This window comes from Symphalangus syndactylus, chromosome 2 (assembly GCF_028878055.3).
Source record: "Symphalangus syndactylus isolate Jambi chromosome 2, NHGRI_mSymSyn1-v2.1_pri, whole genome shotgun sequence".
NCBI classification, from domain to species: Eukaryota; Metazoa; Chordata; class Mammalia; order Primates; family Hylobatidae; genus Symphalangus; species Symphalangus syndactylus.
In genome coordinates, this window is record NC_072424.2 from 76,621,721 (window position 1) to 76,642,244 (window position 20,524).

At 38.4% G+C, this 20,524-nt stretch overlaps 1 pseudogene; it reads left to right on the top strand.

Moving 5' to 3' along the window:
- The first annotated feature begins 3,783 nt into the window (after positions 1 to 3,783).
- Positions 3,784 to 19,550, top strand: LOC129462219 (tigger transposable element-derived protein 1-like; annotated as a pseudogene).
- Positions 19,551 to 20,524: the final 974 nt, after the last annotated feature.

Genomic DNA, 20,524 nt, shown 5'->3' on the forward strand with positions numbered 1-20,524 from the left:
CTGCCAGTGAACTTATAAAGCCACAAGGTCCTAAAACTTAATAAACCCACAAGATGGCCCTAAAACTTGGAAAAGCCATAAGATGGAAAACGCTTGGATCCCTAATTAACTAAGTAGAAGGCTGTATGATAACCGGGAGCATTTGTGTTTGAGTCTGCAAGAAATGAGATGTTACTAAACTGTATTAGAGTTCTCTAGAAAAACAGACCAAATAATGTGTGTGTATGTGTGTGTGTGTATGTATGTGTGTGTGTCTGTGTGTCTGTGTTTAGAGGGAGGGAGAGAGAGAGAGAGAGAGATTTATTATAGGCTTAGCAAGTCCAAAATCTGCAGGATGGTCCAGCAGGCTGGAGACTCAGGGAAGAGTTGCAGTCAGAGCCCAAAGGCTGTCTGCTGGCAGAATTCCCCTTTCCTCCTCCAGGAGGCCAGTCTTTTCTCTATTAAAATCATCAACTGAATGAATGAGTTCCGCCTACATTATGGAAGGTAATCTGCTTTGCTCAAAGTCTACTAATTTAAATGTTAATCTCATTAACATTCACAGAAACATCTAGAATAATATTTGATTGCGTGTTATTTATTATTTGGCCTTCACATAAACATCTGTAATAATACTTGACTAAATATCTGGGTACCATAGCCTAGCTGAGTTGACACATAAAGTTAACTATCACATAAGCCAGTGGGCACCACTTGCTGGGCTTGAGTGCAACTTCTGCAGAGGAATCTCGGTGCCAGGCTCTTGTGATGAATCCCATTCCATGTCCATTTTCACAGTCATCTCACTTAGTCAAGAATGTGTCCCACATTCCCAATCCCCTGGAAAAATGACAAGGACAGTCTTTTGATCCTCCTTACCTGATTTTCTACCATCATATATAGGTTTTCTGCTTTAGAGAGTTTTTCCTTGACTTTATGTGGTAAAACCACTCTATTTTCTCAGTTCACTTTTCTTCAAAATAGGATATTAGGGAGAATTGTCACATTTGTTTTTCTTGCTTCCTCCTTCCCTTCCTTCCTTTCTTCCTTTTTTTTTTTTTTTTTTTTTTTTGAGACAGGGACTTGCTCTTTCACAGAGGCTGAAGTGCATTGGTGTGATCACAAGTCACCACTACTTTGACCTCTGGGGCTCAAGTGAACCTCCCTACTCAGCCTCCCAAGTAGCCAGTTAAGCAAGTGCATGCCACCATGCCTAACTAATATTTTTTTGTTGTTGCAGAGAAAGGCTCTCGCTATGTTCCCCAGGCTGGTCTCGAACACCTGTATGCAAGAGATCCTCCCTCCTCAGCCTCCCAAAGCACTGGGATTACAGGGTTTGAGCAATCACACCTGGCCTGTCTTGTTTTTTAGTCATCGTCTCTCCTCTGTACTGCTTCTTGAAGACAAGAAGCAAAATAAGGAGTAACACCTCTCTATATACCAGAATCTTCCATTTTTTCTTTCATCACTACTGTTTGAAGCTTATTAATAAAAAATATACCCTTTTGTTTACTTGACTGCTGTTGGGAATTTAAGGCCAGACCCTTTACATTTTTTTTCCAAACATTAGGGGGGATACTCTGTGATCCTTCTCCACTCTGCCTTTTATATCCCTAGAATCAAACTGATTATATGCAAAGGAAACTCTTCACTATGATTTCCATCTAGTTTGTTTGTCCCCACTGAAACGCATGTTGAATTTTGATCCTCAGTGCAGCAGTGTTTGCAGGTGGGTCCTGATTGGAGGAGTTTGTGTCATGAGGGCGCTGGTCTCCTGGGTAGCTTTGTGCTGTTCTGCAGGTAGTGAGTGAGTTCCTGCTCTGGCAAGACTAGATTAGTTCTCATGAGAATGGGTTACTTCCCACAATAGTGGGTTTCCATAAAGTTGGGATGCCGCTCAGGTTTTGCCTCTTCACATGTGTCCACTTCCTCTTTGACCTTTCACCATATTCTGACCCTTCATGTAGTTTGACTCAGCACAAAAGCTGAGTAGATGTTGGCACCATAGCCCTGGTGCTTCCCAGCTTGCAGAATCATGAGCCAAATAAACCTCCCCTCTGGACAAATTACTCAGTCTCAAATATTCTGTTAGAGCAATACAAAACAGACTAAGACACTCCCCTATGAAAATGTGTTCAAAGAAAGGTTGTTCTGTATTGCAAAGCAGATTCACACTCTAATCTCCAATAAGAGTTTGGGCAGAAGATGATCAAATTTAGTGTCAGGGGCCATATACAAAGCCTTTCTAAGCCTAGAAGAAATTCTGAAAATTTCGTCATTTAAATATGATTTTTATTTCAATATATCTCCCTGATGACTACATTAAACCACCTCTCTGTACCACATGACGATACAACTGCTATTTAGAATGCTAAATACAATTTGATTAAAATTACACGACTCAGGTAAGTTCCAAAAGAGCTATGTATTTGCTAAAAGGCCATTCATTTATATTGAAACTCAATGAAAATAATGTTATTTTTAGATAAGAGAGTAATATTGCCCTTAACTTACCTGTTTCTGTCTATCATTGCATAGTGCCTTATGTTAACTATTCCCTATAATAGCAGAAGCATGGGCCTGACAACCTCTCAAGGTCACCTCAAGCCTTTTGATTATATGAATTGTGTGCTGAAAATTACATGCTAAAATATCTACACAAAGCTATGCTATTTTCTTTCTACAACTGTCATCTTTAATGCTACCTTGGGTTTTATATTTAAGATGTATACTCATGTTTACTTGTTTCTAAAATGGTTTAAAAACTGTTACAGGCCATTCTCAACTTTCAACAGCAATTGAGGTAGATTTCACACAAGGTTAAACAAAACTGACTATGAATGTTGCATTTTGTATATGTGGTTATAGCTCTCACTTTGTTTTATTCTCTGTAAGCCAGAGAATCAAAGATAGCCATATCACATCCACTTTTAAATTGTTATTTTTATATCTTTTCATAAGATACTAACACCGTAATAAATTTCCTATAAAGTAAAAATCATCATAGTTTAATTTATTAAAACAGATTTTATCACATAATTTAGGTTACTATAATTAAGCTTTTGTAATAGTTACTCCTTTATCTACATGAGGTAGCCACCACAATTTTGAAAGTAAATATTTCACCAGCTGACACTCATTGAGTGGTAACTGCCAGTTTTTGGGGCTCCAAATTGGCAAAACAAAATCAACATAGTTGACATGCTGATTTTAGTTATTCATTACTTTCACGTGCCGAGAATTTTGTGCCCAAAATTCTGGTTTATGATGTAAAGCTCAATTAAACTTTTAGAAGATCTCTTCATAAACACTGAGACCTTCTTTTTATACATATTTCTTTTCTCTGTTAGACAATAATTTACCCTTGATGAAACACTGAATATATACACATCTCATTTTATTGTGTCACTTTATTGTACTCATAGATATTGCATTTTTGATAAATTGAAGATTTGTGGCAATCCTGGGTACAGTAAGTCTAGAGGCACCATTTTTCCAGTAGCATTGGCACATATTTATGTGTCTGTGTCACATTTTGGTAATTCCAACAATATTTGAAACTTTTTCTCCATTATTGTGTCTCTTATGGTGATCTGTAATCTCTGTTATTTGGTCTTACTATTGTAATTGTTTTGGGGCCCCATGAACCACACTTATATAAGATGGCAAACTCAACCAACAAATGTTGTGTGTTTTCTGACTCTTCAATCAAACATCCATTCCTCCATCTCTCTCCCTCTTCTTGGGCCTCTCTGTTACCCGAGACACAACAATATTGAAATTAGGCCAATTAATAACCTTACAATGGCCTCTAAGTGCTCAAGTGAAAAGAAGAATCACAAATATCTCACTTTAAGTCAAAAGTTGGAAATGATTAAGCTTAGTGAGGAAGCCATGTTGAAAGCCAACATGGGCTGAAAGCTAGGCCTCTTGCACCAAAGGGTTATCCAAGCTGTAAATGCAAAGGAAAAGTTCTTGAAGGAAATCAAAAGTGCTACTCCAGTGAATACATGAATAATAAGAATGTGAAATAGCATTATTGCTGATGTGGAGAAAGTTTTGATGGTCTGAATAGAAGATCAAACCAGCTACAACATTCCCTGAAACCAAGCCTAATTCGGAGAAAGGCCCTAACCCTCTTCAATTTTATGAAGGCAGAAGGAAATGAGGAAGCTGCCGAAGAAAAGTTAGAAATTAGCAAAGGTTGGCCCATGAGGTTTAAGGAAAGAAGCCATCACTATAACATAAAAGAGCAAGGTGAAGCGGTAAGTACTGATGTAGAAGCTGCAGCAAGTCATCCAGAAGATCCAGCTAAGATCATTAATAAGGGTGGCTACACTAAACAACAGATTTTCAATGCAGACAAAACAGCCTCTATGGAAAGGAAATGCCATCTAGGACTTCATAGCTAGAGAGGAGAAGTCAATGCCTGGCTTCAAAGCTTCAAAGGACATACTTACTCTCTTGTTAGGGGCTAATGCAACTGATGACTTGAGCTTGAAACCAATGCTCATTTACCATTCCAAAAATCCTAGGGCACTTTAGAATTATGCTAAATCTACTCTGCTTGTGCCCTAGAAATGAAGAACAAAGCCTGGATACAGAAAATCTATTTACAGCCTGGTTTGCTGAATATTTAAAGCTCACTGTTGAGAGCCACTGCTCAGAAATAAAGATTCCTTTCACAATATTGCTGCTCATTGACAATGCATCTGGTCACCCAAGAGCTCTGATAGAAATTTACCAAGATATTAACGTTGTTTTCATTCCTCCTAACACAATATTCATTATGTAGCCCATGGATAAAGGAGTAATTTTGAATTTCAAGTCTTATTATCAAGAAATACATTTCATAAGACTATAGTTCCCATAGATAGTGATTCTTCTGATGGATCCGGGAAACATAATTTGAAAACCTTATGGAAAGCATTCTAGATGCCATTAAGAACATTCATGATTCATGGGAGAAGGTCAAAATATCAACGTTATCAGAAGTATGGAAAAAATTGATTCCAACCCTTATGGATGACTTTGAAGGGTTCAAAGCTTCAGTGGAGGAAACAACTGCAGATGTGGTAGAAATAGCAAAAGAAACAGAATTAGAAGTGAAGCCTAAAGATGTAACAGAATTGCTGTAATCTCATGATCAAATGCGAGTGAATGAGGAGTTGCTTCTTATGGATGGGCCAAAAAAACAGTAATTTCCTGAGATGGAACCTACACCTGGTGAAGATGCTGTGAACATTATTGAAATATCAACAAAGTATTTAGAATATTACATAAACTTAATTGATAAAGCAGTGGCAGGGTTTGAGACAATTGACTCCAATTTTGAGAAAAATTCTGTTATGGGCAAAATGCTATCAAACAGCATTGCATGCTAAAGAGAAATCTTTCCTGAAGAGAAGAGTTCATCAATGCAGCAAATTTTATTGTCATACTTTAGAAAATTGCCACCACCACCCCAACCTTCAGGAACCACCACCTTGATCAGTCAGCAGCCATCAACATCAATGCAAGACTTTTCACTGAAGGCTCAGATAAGCATTAGCATTTTCATCAATAAAGGTTTTTTAAATTATCTTTTTAGGGACAAGGTCTTGCTCTTTCACTTAGGCTGGAGTGCCATGGTGTGATCATAGCTTGCTGCAGCCTCAAACTCTTGGGCTCAGGGTATCTTTCCTCCTCGACCTACTGAGTAGTGGGAACTACAGGTCCACACTATTATATCTGGTTGCAATAAAACATTTTTAAGGTATGTACATTTTCTTTTAGACATAACGCTATTGCACGCTTTATAGACCACCGTGCAGCGTAAAAAATAACAAGTTTTTTCTGAGATAGGATTTCAGTCTGTCACCCAGGCTGGAGTGCAGTGGTGTGATCATGGCTCACTGGACTCTTGACCTCCTAGGCTCAAGCAATTCCCCCACCTCAGCCTCTTGAATAGCTGGGACAACAAGCACATGCCACCACATGCAGGTAATTTTTTGTTATTTTTGGTAGAGATCTGCTCTTACTATATGAGAACCCAACTTCTAGGTTCCAGCAATCCCCTCCAACCCCCTACTTCATCTCGGAATCCCAAAGTGCTGGGATTACAGGCATGACCACACCTGACCACGTAAATATAACTTTTATATGCACTGGAAACCAAAAACTTTTCATGACTCACTTTATTGTGATATTCACTTGATTGCAGTGATCTGGAACTGAACCTGCAATATCTGCTGGTTATGCCTATATTTATTCTATTTTTTATTCTTATTTTACTTTAAGTTCCAGGATACATATGCAGAATATGCAGGTTTGTTACATAGGCATACATGTGCCATGGTGGTTTGCTGCACCTATTGACCCACCCTAAGTTCCTTCCCCTCGCCCCCCACCTCCAAACAGGCCCTGGTGTATATTGTTCCCCTCCCTGTGTCCATGTGTTCTCATTGTTCAACTCCCACTTATGAGTGAAAACATGTGGTGTTTAGCTTTCTATTCCTGTTAGTTTGCTGAGGATGATGGCTTCCAACTTCATACATGTCCCTGCAAAGGACATGAACTCATTCTTTTTTGGGGCTGCATAATATTCCATTGTGTATATGCACCACATTTGCTTTATCCAGTCTATCGTTGATGGGCATTTGAGTTGGTTCCATGACTTTGCTATTGTAAATAGTGAAATAGTGCTTCAATAAACATACATGTGCACATGTCTTTACAGCAGAATGATTTATATTCCTTTACGTATATACCCAATAATGGGATTGCTGGGTCAAATGGTATTTCTGGTTCTAGATCCTTGAGGAATCACCACACTGTCTTCCACAACAGTTGAACTAATTTACATTCCCACCAACAGTGTAAAAGTGTTCCTATTGCTCCACAGCCTTGCCAGCATCTATTGCTTCTTGACTTTTTAATAATCGCCATTCTGATTGGCACCCTAATATCACAATTAAAAGAGCTAGAGTATTAAGAGCAAACGAATCCAAAAGCTATCAGAAGAAAAGAAATAACTAAGATCAGGGCAGAACTGAAGGAGATAGAAACACAAAACACCCTCCAAAAAAATCAATGAATCCAGGAGCTGAATTTTTTTTTAAATTAACAAAATAGATAACCCACTAGCCAGACTAATAAGAAAGAAAAGAGAGAAGAATCAAACAGACACAATAAAAAAATGATAAAGGGGACATCACCACTGACCCCACAGAAACACAAAATACCTCAGAGAATACTATAAACACCTCTATGTAAATAAACTAGAAAATCTGGAAGAAATTCATAAATTCCTGGACACATACACCCTCCCAAGACTAAACCAGGAAGAAGTTGAATACCTGAATAGACCAATAACAGTTCTGAAATTGAGGCAGTAATTAATAGCCTACCAACCAAAAAAGCCCGGGACCAGATGGATTCACAGCCGAATTCTACCAGAGGTACAAAGAGGAGCTGGTGCCATTCCTTCTGAAACTATTCCAAACAATAGAAAAGAAGGGACTCCTCCCTAACTCATTTTATGAAGCCAGCATCATCGTGATACCAAAACCTGGCAGAGACAAAACAAAAAAAAGGAAACTTCAAGCCAATATCCCTGATGAACATCGATATGAAAATCCTCAATAAAATACTGGCAAACCGAATCCAGCAGCACATCAAAAAATTTATCCACTACACCTGTATTTTAAAGGCATCACTCTTCAGATTGATTCCAAGTGAGGTATGCCTGTAGATGCTCTGTCTTTATCCTCCAAAAGTTCCCACTCTCTCTCCCTCCCTCTCTCTCTCTTTCTTTCTCTCTCTCTTTTTCTCTCACTCATCAATTTCCTTGGGTCTAATATGAGCATCTTTGGTATTTTGCTTGCTTCCCCTCTCTTTTGGAAAAACAGATCCCAGTTTTCAAAATTCAACCTTTACCTACTCTTGCAATCCCTATGGAAAAGAACTAACTAAGATTCTCGGTGACATGCCCTGTCACCAATGCCTTCTAGTGTTTGTGGGAAAATACAGGAGACTTTTAAAATGTCCTTTGTTGTATTCTGTTTTTACTTTCTCCATTAGCAGCCTTTAACTGCTGAAATGTTCTTACGTATTTTAATCTTATTTTCTCTAATACATTATTTTTGTGCCCCTTATCTTGTTATAATTCTTAAATTATTAGTTGGCTAATTCACTTAGGCATTGTCATGACTTAGAGAAATTGTATTGCTGTGTCTTATTTTTCTTCTATCTGGTCCTACCCTATTCTAAACAATTTCTGCATTATATTAAAACCTTCCAAAGTTTACTTGTTTCTGCTCTATCTTGTTTCACTTTCATTTTCATTCTGATCCCAAACACAATGAGATTCAGATCGCTATTTCCAAGATTCCTCTGAACCATTCTTTCGGCAATAAGACCCCATGCATTACACACAATACCCTGGCTGGTATTGTTTCTCCTCCTTATTGGCCATAGGAGGCAGTGAATGAGAAAGCAATCCTATATCAGAGCTACAAGCAAGTAGCCTGCCTTATCTGGTCTGCCTCATAAAACACAGTCTATTCATAAGAAATTCAATTCTGCTGGCCACAACTGGCCCCTTGAATGTTTGTACACATTTTTTTTCCCAATAAGGCAGTCATTTCTTTACTTGAGGGCTTTATCTAATTTTGTGATTTATAAAAAATTATAGTAAGCATTTTACACAAATTTTCCAGTGAAATTGTACAGTTTCCGGGTCAAAGAAAAATACTTCCTCTGTCAAAAGAAATGTCATATATTAATCATTTTGCATTATTCATCTATCAACTGATAATATTAAAGATGTTTTCAACAAAAATCAGAAACATAAAATATAAAGTAGTTTGTCTAGTCTTCCACCAGAAACAAAATTTTTGAAGTCTCTAAGTTGCTGAAAAGAACCTTAAAATATTAATTTAAAATAGAAGAGAGAAGCAAAATGAATGCAGAGTAAGGTTGAAAGGCATCAGTTACCTTTAGCTCAGGGATGTTATCATTAACAGAATGAATTAGGTATATACCAATCAATTTGCAAAATATTTATGAGGTTTTGTTAGGCGAGAAAAATAAGACATAGCCAAAAATGTATTTGATCTCACTTTTTGTAAAACAATGGCAAAAATTATGTATATACGTGTACATGTATTATGTAGATATACACATACATGAAAAAAGATTCCATGTATATACCTCTGGTCCTACCCTATTCTATTTCATGTGTATATATCTTGTTATACTTGTATCACATATATATATAAACATGCATTCATATATTATATACATGTATAACTTTATAGATGTACATGTATATATTTTATAAAACAAGCAATGATGTATACATTACAACATTGCATATATTTTAGATCATTATTGAAAAAAGAACAGAAAAATATAACATATTATTAATGGGGATTCCTTTGGGTAAAGGCAGATGTTTCAAAATGGGAGAGAACTATAAGAGGAGGAAGAAGAAGTAAAAAAAATTAAAAATTATTTGTCCTATATTAAAAGACATCAGGTGTAATATAATTCCACTTGTATGAAATGATGTAGGTATTTGTATGCGTAAAGAAATGCCTGAAAAGATGTTCACCAAAATATTAATGCTGCAAATTCAGGGAGGTAGGATTTAAGTTAATATTTACTTTCTTGCTTATGGTTTTTTGGTAATATTTGAATTTTTTTCAGTGAGCATGTCATCAGGTATATTATTGAGTGGGACAGCACAATAAGGCTATTTCCATTACAGATGAAAGGGAAGAAACAGGCTGGGTGTGGTGGCTCACACCTGTAATCCCAACACTTTGGGAAGCTGAGATGGGCGGATCACTTGAGCCCAAGAGTTCAAGACCAGCCTGGCCAACATGGTGAAACCCCATCTCTACTAAAAATACAAAATTAGCTGGGCATGGTGGTGTGCGCCTGTGGTCCCTGCCATTTAGGGGGCTGAGATGGGAGGATGACTTTCGCCCTGGAGGGGGAGGTTGTAGTGAGCCAAGATCATGCCACACTGCACTCCAGCCTGGACAACAGAGTGAGACTCTGTCTCAAAAAAAAAAAAAGAAAGAAAGAAAGAAAGTTGAAAATGTAACAAAAAAAAAAAAAAAAGAAAGAAAGAAACATATGGAGAAGAGTTCACCCTTCATGGAGATTCTACTCTGGCTCCAATACACTCTTGTGCCTCTGCGTTGAGAAACTCCAGTGAAGATGTACCCAGCCTATAGAGGAACAAACTGAAGTGGAAGATTTGATATCATGAGCTTTTAAGTGAGACTCTCATTGACGTTTGACGGCCAAAGAGCTGCAAGAACTTTTGGCACAACCGATCAATACTATCACATCCTCCTAAGGGAACACAGTAATGAAAAGAAACTGAATCAATCTTTCTCAAGTGCAGCAGAGGGAATTGTTTCCAACGTGCCCAGCCGCTGACTGCAGGGCATGTACTGGCTAGTGTCAGGCTCCAGGGTCAGTTGCCTGGATTCAGACCCTGTTCCCAACTCTTAGGTTTTCAGTTCCTTTATATATAAAGGAGACACAATAATATAACCTAGTGGAGAGGGTAGTTATGAGAATTAAGCATCAATGTACTGTACTTAAAACCATTCCTGCCTCGTTGTAGGCGGTCAGTGTGTTAACTCCTATGCGTGTGTGCCTGTCATTTCAGAGAGAAAAATAAAAATATTAAGTTGAAACATTTCCTTCAGTTATTATTATTTATTTAATTAGTCATTCTTATTCAATTATTCATGGCTTAGAAATCCACGTTTGGAAGAATGCTACTTTGACATCACTTTAAATATTTAAATTTGGAGACCAAACTTCAGAATATATCATTTATGCAACAAATACTGAGCCCTACAATGTCTGGGTGCTGCTACCTCAAGGATTGGGCTATCCAGATATGATAAAACTTGGCCTTTCTTCACATCTGCAACAAATGAGTTTCAATTCCCAAACTGCATTTAAAGCATATGCATCAGTTTACAATGTTAAAAACATACTCTCTCCCTATCTCAAAGCACCTTAGATTACCAAGAAGAAATACCAATTAAAAATTTAGTGTGAAAAAATGTTCCCCAAGGTGGTGTGAAGGTAGATATTGATCACTATCCCGAGGTCTCTAGAGAAGGCTTTTGCACCATAGGTAACAGAATAATATGAAAACAAAAATGCGGTGCATTTGAGGATATCTAAGCCATTCTTAGTCAGGAGGTAATTTTCAAACAGAGAAGTTGTTTTCCTGGTCTACTATCTTTTGTGTATGGTTTTCTTTTGTTGTTTGTTGTTGTTGTTGTTGTCTGTTTTTTGAGACAGTCGCACTCTGTCGCCCAGGCTGCAGTGCAGTGGTGCTACCGCGGATCACTGCAGACTTCACCTCCCAGATTCAAGCAATTCTCCTGCCTCAGCCTCCCAAGTGGCTGGGATTACAGGCACCCACCATCATGCCCGGCTAATTTTTTTATTTTTGTAGAGACGGAGTTTGACCATATTGGCCAGGCTGGTCTTGAACTCCTGACCTCATGTGATCTGCCCACCTAAGCCTCCCAAAGTGCTGGGATTACAGGCATGAGCCACTGTGCCCAGCCATGTATGGTCCTTCTTACACTTCCCTTTAATCTACACAAGTCTTCTATCCGGTAATACAATTCCCTGTCTCAAAATCCAGTTTAAGATTCTTAGCTGCTACAGCACAACAACATGGCACATGTGTACATATGTAACAAATCTGCATGTTGTGCATATGTGCCCTAGAACTTAAAGTATAATGAAAGAAAGAAAAGAAAGAAAGAAAGAAAGAAAGAAAGAAAGAAAGAAAGAAAGAAAGAAAAAAGAAAGAAAGAAAGAGAAAGAAATAAAGAAAAGAAAAGCATTGGCAAAATAGACCAAAAGCTATTCACAGAAAGCAAAAGATAAAAACCAATAAATGTGAGGATAAGCAAAAAACAAAACAAAAACAAACAAAAAAAAGATTTGTAGCTGCTACCTATTCCCCTATCCACAAAAAGGGCAAAAAACTTGTCACTACATTTGAAATTGAAAGAGTTTTTACCCTGCTTTCCACTGGCATCATCATTCACAAACATTGGAGCAACTATCTTAAGCATCTGCTACCCCGGTGTCAATAGGGTTATTCATGGGGTGGGCTTGGGGTGGGTATCACTTCTCTTGTGATGGAAAATACTCTAAACTAACACCTTCTGGTTTCTCTTCTCCCCTCATTTATTCCACACGAGGGATGGATGCAAAACATCTGATTAGTTATTTAAGAAGTGATCTTCAAAGTTTTCACTCTCACTCTCAGAATTCCTGCACTCTCAAAATTCATTAATGACTACTAAAAGCTTTTAGTTGTGAGGGTTAACATAAATTGATGTTTGCTGTGTTAAAAATTAAAACTGGCCAGGCACAGTGGCTCATGCCTGTAATCCTAGCACTTTGGGAGGCCCAAGCGGGTGGATTGCCTGAGCTCAGGAGTTCGAGACCAGCCTGGGGAACACGGTGAAACCCTGTCTCTACTAAAAATACAAAAATTAGCTGGGCGAGGCGGCAGGCACCTGTAATCCCAGCTACTTGGGAGGCTGAGGCAGGAGAATCTCTTGAACCCAGGAGGTAGAGGTTGCAGTGAGACGAGATCACACCATTGCACTCCAGTCTGGGAGAGACAGCGATACTCCATCTCAAACAAACAAACAAAAAATTAAAACTGAGAACTACATTTAAGATAACAATAATAAATTAACTATATGTTAACATACATAACATTTTGTGAAAGAATAACTACATTTTCCCAACAAAACTGTGGTAAGAAAAAATGGCATTGATTTACAATTTTGCATATCTCTTTAATGCCCGACTTAAGAGAAAGAAGATGAATTTAAGTATCAACTTCTGGATTCAAACTTTTTGCAATATGATATGCAATGGAGTTTCTGGAAAATTCCATCATACACTCTAGAGAGAAACAGAGTGAAAATGTGAAAAAAAAAGTCTTACTATTGTCATAAAAATAGTTTTGACTCATGAAACCTGGGACTATACATTGTGAACCACCAACTTAGGAGAAAGATGCAGGCATGGGTCTCTTGGTCACTGGGTTCCCCTCTCTTGGCAGTCTACCTTCCCCTAGAGAACACTCCTTTCAGCTTCACCTCATCCTGACTGCAGTTCTCCTTTGCTTCCTGGGATAGGTAACTCTGTCCCATCCTGGGACTGGCTTTTGAAAGTCCTTCATTGCCTGCACCCCCGTAACTGTGTTATCCAACATCTCCATCCAACATTTTTATTCCATCAGGAATAAAGATACAGTTTTAGTCTTCATCTGCCTGACTCCTTTGTCTTTCTCTCAGTTACTGTTATAAATAGTATTGATTTTCATTTCAGAGGTAGAGCATGGCTTAACTTTGCTTTAGCTGTCTGACCTGAATTAATGTTCTCATTCGCGGACTGTACTAGTTACTTGGTTACCTGATATTCACACTTGTCAGATGTAAACCCAAGGGCCTTTCATGCTCTTAGATTCCAAAAGGTGGCTTCTTCAGGAAACCTGCACCAGCTCTTAAGGACCTGTATCTCCACAACCCCCACCTGGGGGAGCTCCACGGACAAGGAGCTGAATACACATATATGTGCTCTGAAGAAAGACATGTTTGCTTGCATTGCTGGGCAGTATAATAGAAAAATCAATTTGATCCATCTTTTCCATTTCTGTCCTAAGCAGCAATCTTGGTCCAACTGTTAAGTATGTCATGCCACCCCAAACTGGGATAGTATTTACTATGTGCAGACACTACTGAAAGCATTTTACTAATAATAGCCATTTATTCTTCATAATAATCTAATGAGGTAGGTACAGGTATGATTCTCATTTTACAGACAAGAAAACTAAGGCACAGAGATGCTAAGTAACTGCCCAGTTGCTCAGCTGGGACTCAAACTCAGGCTCAGACTCTGTATGCTTTGGGATCCAGCCCTGCCCTTACCCTGGAGGTTCTCGCTCTGGAGTATTTTGTATAAATCTCCTGGATAAACAATTGCACTGACTCTGTCCACCCTAGCCTTTTCTTTTGTAAACTAGACATTGCTCCCCTTCAGCACATATGTGGCTCTAAGTATCTCTTTCAGGGCATCTGCTTATTCCCCCTTCAATGATTCCCTTCAGCTAAGATAAATGCCAAGGGGCCACCAGCACATAGGCCTTCCAAACCGCCCAAGAATTGGTTATAGTGACATCTAAGTCTTCTACACATTTTCCGTTGGGTGGTGTCAGTTAAACTATTGTAATATTCATAAGGACATGGATATACTGTGTAACTTCACATTTTCAATTTCAGTGTCCCGTTGAAGCACTTGATACTCCTCCATGTAATAGAACCATAGATAATAAAATCAGTGGCTATTATAATACTTCAAATATTTGTTCTTAGGCACAGTGAAGGTGTCCTTTCCCCGTTGGTCTAAAGTTTCTGATTCACCCTGCTCGGGCTGAGCATTACTTTACGATCCTAGACAATTCTTTTATCTGCCTTTTATGTTAGATCCTGAATCCAAGTAAAGTTTGAAAATACGTCAACAACTGATAAAAGAAACACCCACCTCCCCAGCTGGGTGCAGTGGTTCACGCCTATAATCCCAGCACTTTGGGAGGCTGAGACAGGAGTTTAAGACCAGGCTGGGCAACATAAAGAGATCTTGTCTCTACAAAAAAAGAAGAAAAAAGAAAGAAAGAACACTAGCTGGGTGTGTTGGCACATGCCTATAGTCCCAGCTACTCAAGAGGCTGAGCGGGAAGGATCACTTGAGCCCAGGAGGTTGAGGCTGCATAGAGCTGTGACTGCACCACTGCACTCCAGCCTAAGTGACAGAGCAAGACTCTGTCTCAGAAAAAAAAAAAAAAAAAAAAGGAAAGAAAGAAAAACCCCCTATTATAAACAGGAACTAGCATCCATATGTAGAAACACAATTCTGGTCTCTTGAGAGAGACCAAGCCAGTTTGTGTTGACAATTTGCAAAGTGACCCACTGAGCCATTCTGCTCCAAGTACCAGCTCACCTTTCCACCCCTTCTGAAGCTTCCTGAGAGACACAATCCACATACTACCACCACCCCAGCACATGGAAAATCTGATTTAACAATCAAAGAACTTTGGAGACATCCTTATTAGTCATGCTGATTCAGATTGGGGGAAAAAAGTAAATGTACTACATGAGAGATTATTTAAAACCCAGATATATCTGGGTTAATTGGCCATTTATGATTCATCAATAGCTTGGTATTTCTGTAACATACGAGAGTTGTATGCATTTGGGGTGAGAACTGTTAACAAGCTAACAAGCTCCTGAACGAGATTTTGATGAAATTTACACTTCTATAACTGAACCAAACCCTTTATTTTTTAAAAATAACCAATTTAGCTGTCAACATAAAATATTCATTTTGTCATTCATATAAGTAATGATCCCCAGCAAATGAGATAGTTTAATTTTTGACGTGAATTTCATTAGTTACTTTTTCTTCCTCCCTAGTTCCAGGCAGGATTGTGACAGCTGTCCAGGGGCCCCAATTAAACATCTAAACTGGTCCATATTATGCCCACCAAAGCACTTTAAAATCATCACCTAAAAACAGCCTTCAACAAACAGCTCATCAAAGCCTTCAGCTACGAACACATGCTGTAAAACTCGTTTACATGGGCCACCAAGTTAAGAACCTTTCACACTGTCAGGTGGGGAAGAAAAGGCAAGCAGATCAAAGATATTTGGGCCACACACTTCCTTATTAAAGGAAAAACAACTACAACTTTCAGATAAGCAAGCTCTCTGAGAAGGCATTTCTTCTTGGTTCCAGCCTATTTGTTCACTGGACACAAGAGTGGTTCTCAGGTATCTGGCATGGGTCTTCCTCAGACCTCCCAACCTGCCCTCACCTGCCAATCAGGGAGCAGCAGCAGTCCCTCAGACTGTCAGACACACTTGAGAAATTCAGAGATATGCTCAGTAGTGAGTCTATTTGGGAGCTGACAGCATCTTGCACGTTCAGTCTCTTCATGACGGTACTTTGACTGGCTATGGTGATGCCAGCTTCTACCTTTTGATAAACTTTTCCCAGAGTCATGAATTCATTCTACCTATAGAATTCTTTAAAAAGCAAATAAATGGGCAGGGCACAGTGGCTCATGCCTATAATCCCAGCACTTTGGGAGGCTGAGGCGGGCCGATCGCTTGAGGTCAGGAGTTTGAGACCAGCCTGGCCAACTTGGTGAAACCCTGTCTCCACTAAAAATACAAAAATTAGCCGGACATGGTGGGGCATGCCTGTAATCCCAGCTACTTGGGAGACTGAGGCAGGAGAATAACTTGAACCCGGGAGGCGGAGGTTGCAGTGAGCCAAGATCACACCATTGCACTCTAGCCTGGATAACAGAGTGAGACAATATCTCAAAAAAAAAAAAAAAAAAGAATCAAGTAAATGTTCTCTGCCAAATTTAAGAAAATATCAAAAGGCCATTCCACCTCAAAACAAAATAATCCAACAAGGAGTATAAAGTTTTATTGCTTTCCTTGTTACTTCCTGTGACCAAAACTGACCCAATGGGACCTGATGAAGAAACTTTGTTGCAAAGAAAACTCAAAAAGAAAACATCAGAAACAAGTTATTAAACGTCAGACAAGGTATACATCCTGTTATAATCACAATTAGGACTATTCTTCGAAATCTCATCACTCATTTTCTGCAAAACAGGAGGAAAGTTATTTCAGTCTGTCCAGATAAAACTGCCTCCATTTTCTGTAACAGCAATTTTGACTTGAGATGCCAGATAGATTTTGTTTGGTGAATTGGCTGGGGTTTTTTCTTTGTAAAAAGCTTTAATACTCTAAGACCTTCTGTTTTGGGAAATTTGGTAGGCATACTTTGCAGGAATTAGTTAGGGTTGCTCAATATTCTAGAGGAGCTGAGGCAAGATTTTTTAAGATCTTGATGGGTGAGGTAGGCAAGGTTGGTGAATGATTGTGTCCTTATAGGAGGTTGATTAGATTCTGGTGGGCTATTGATCTGGATTATACTGTTGGATGGGTTGTGATAAATGGATTATGTAAATTATGTCTTTGACAGTCCTCTAATCTTAGAGACTATTCCCAAATTTTAGCAGAAAACCCTGCTTTCTACAGCTTCCTTCCTCCTCCCTCTCTCTCACCCTCTCCCTTTCTCTCTCTCATGCCCTTTCACTAAATGATATCCAGAAAGTACATGGATATTTATGAGCCCTTTCTTAAGACAATTTTGCATTTATTTCAAAACTTTTACATACAAAGAAAGATGTTGATTTATTTAAATTAGTGAAAGAAAATTCTGCAGAGTACCCACTTCAACTACAATTCCAATTACTTTTTTCCTTCTGTCATCACAATCATTTGAAAATTATAGAAGTCTCAGCACCAAAGTTTGCAAACTCAAGAAATGGAGTATTTTCACAAATACATGCTTTAAAAATAGAAACAAACATTACTTTAAGCCATCTCATTTTAAAGGTAATACAAACGGTCCAAATACAGTTTTCAGAATTATTATTTTATAATAAACATATTGTGCCACAGTGCTATTCCAAATAAGTTACTTTCTGATAATAAGATTTTTCAACATATGTCTCATTAGAATTGGTTATGCTGTACCTTCCAGTGGACACAAATTCTGTTCTTCCCCTCAGACCTGAGCTTTTCAATACAATAACCACTAGTCATATGTGGTTATTTTAATTTAACACAAATTAAAAATTTAGTTGATCAGTTGCACTAGTCACATTTCAGATGCTCAAAGGCCACATGTAGTTAGTGGCTACCTTATTGGATGGCACAGATTATCAAACATTTCCTTTATTGCAGAAACTTCTGCTAGACAATACTGCGTTAGCTGAAGTCATGAGTTCTTTCACATCAGAGATTATGGCTAGTCTTCAGCAGGAGTAGAGCAATTTTATAGGACAATAACATTTAGTCCTAAAGCATTCAAATTCCAATTTTCTCATTCCATTTTGCAGTTACAAATTTCTCCAATTTTGATTTAATAGTTACCTAACCATACTTTCTATCTCCCCAACTAAGCTGGAAGCCTCTTAAGAATAGGGACTACATATAAAAAACCATTGCCTCCCACATTAGTAAGTACAAAACTTTCTTTTAATGTCTTGAGTTGAATTAAAGTGTAACATAGCCTACCTACTTACTTCAATGCTATGCATCGTGGGCGCTCAGTCGATTACAGCAACCCTTTCAGGAAGGGCACTGATTGCTTAGCAAGGCAAAGGAGGGACAGTAGGTGCCATGCCTGTGTTCCAGGCAGTTAAACTCCCCTTTGTCCTCCTGGGAGCCAAGTCACAGGGAAGAAGGTCTGAAACCCCAGTCTCAATTGGAAATTGGACTATTGGAAAGCTGGGATCTTGTTTAATTTTCCAGCCAAAAAAAAAAAAAAAGTTCTCAGCTTCACCTCACCTAACAATCACTTTTTTAACACGGAAATGTATTCATTCTACAAATGGGTATTAAAAACCTCTTTTATGCCGAGAATTGTGCTTTACAGGGGACACAGGACAGAATAAGGGAGGAAGATAACAAACAAGCGCAAACCAATATTTCACTTAAACCTGTGAAATGCTACAATAGAACAGAACACAGTGGTCTGATAAAGGATTATGAGAGTGAAGGGGCAAACCTTAGATTCAGGTAGCAGGCAGGGCATCTTGAAAGGGAGACATACAGATTGAAGCCAGAGGATGAGAAAAGCTAGCCACACAAAGAGCCTGGTGAAAGAAAAAGCAAACGCAAAGGCATTGAACTACTGAGGATGGTTTGATCAAGGAATTAAGAGGCAACCAGTGTGGCTCAACACAGTGCAGAGAAAAGTGAAGGAGGTGAGGAAGGCAGTGACCATATCATGCCATATTATGGCCATATTGCACATGGCCTTAATGGCCATGACAATCAGCTGAGATTTTAAGTGCTTTGAAAAGCCCCTGAAATGTCTAGATCAGGGGAATAATATAAAGACTGGATGAGTGAGTGGGTGCATGAATGAATGAATGAACCTACTTAGTCCTGAGAAGCAAGAGTATTTAAAATGAAAGGAATCATATTCTTCTGTGAGGTGTTTGCTTTCCTTAAATAAATACTGCATTTCCTCTTTATTCAACTATGCTTTTTCTTTTGGATTAGAGGGGTGATATATTTGACTGGGACTTTTTGGAAGTCACTTATTTGGAAGTGACTTTAAGTCACTTTAAGTCACTTATTTGGAAGTGACTTAAAGATATATCTACATTCACTTTTTAAAGAAAGCAACATTAACTGGAAGGCTCCCCTGACCCCTTCAGGCAGAATCAGGCCTTCCCTCCTCTGTGCTCCTGCACTGCTTAGCACATTCCTCTATGGAACAGTTATCACTTTGAATTACAAGGAAGTATTTTAACAGGCTGTGAGCACAATGAACACACCTCTGCCACTGCACTTCCTAACTCAGCGCCCAACACACAGTTGGCCCTCGATGCTTTTGGAAGGAGTAAAGAAAAAGAGAAGTAGATGGAGCTCTTCTTAAGGAAATGCAGATTCAAAACCCAGTTTCTATGCTAATTAGCACTAAAAGAAGATTAATTTACTGTCTCTGTAATCAACTTCTCTGACCTGATTATATTTTGGAGTCCTGAGCATCTCTGCTAATATTATTATTTATGCAGCATGTAAATTAAGACAACTCTTAGAAAATTGAGAGGTTTGAATTCCTGTTCTATAATACAAGGCTTCTTAATTAATTCAAAGTACCTTTTTGTAAATAATAACCTAAGAAGCACCAGTAGTTTTGTTGAGCAGTTCCTGTTCTGTGTCCTGTATTTACCCAAAATGTGGTATTTGATCCTCCTGTCCATGGAAGGTAGTCAGGACAAGCATTCTTATCCCTATCTCATGAATGAAAATATAGCCCTTCCAAAAGAAAATTTATTTAAAGTTACCCAGCTTGTATGTGGAGGAGCCAATGGTATGAGAACCCGTTTCCTAAAACCCTCTTCTTTCTTTATATCACAATGTTTTCAAGGTGTATCCTGGATCAGCAGCAGCCTCACCTGGGAAACTGTTAGAAATGCAAATTCTAGGCCCCAACCCCAGACTTACTCAATCAAAAACTTGGGGGCGGGGGCTGCAGGAGGAGGAAAGGGAGAACCAGCCATGTCTAACGAGCCCTCCAGGTGATTCTAATGCACACTGAAGCTTGAGAAGCATTGCTCTAGATGATGTTTTTAAAAAGATTAATAGCAAAAAAAAAAAAGATTCAAGCTATGTATATAATTCATTTCATGTAATACAAAATTGCTTAAAATGAAGTTAAAATCCTGCCCAAAATTTTGGATATATTCATTATCAATTCATGATTTATTATTTTGTTAGATTGTCACATTAAACACTGTGCAAGGACATAAAATTTTTGCCTTATGTTATACTATTAAGCATTTTGTCACAATTTTCCAATTACAGTTAAGCTTGAATGAAGTAATTGTGAT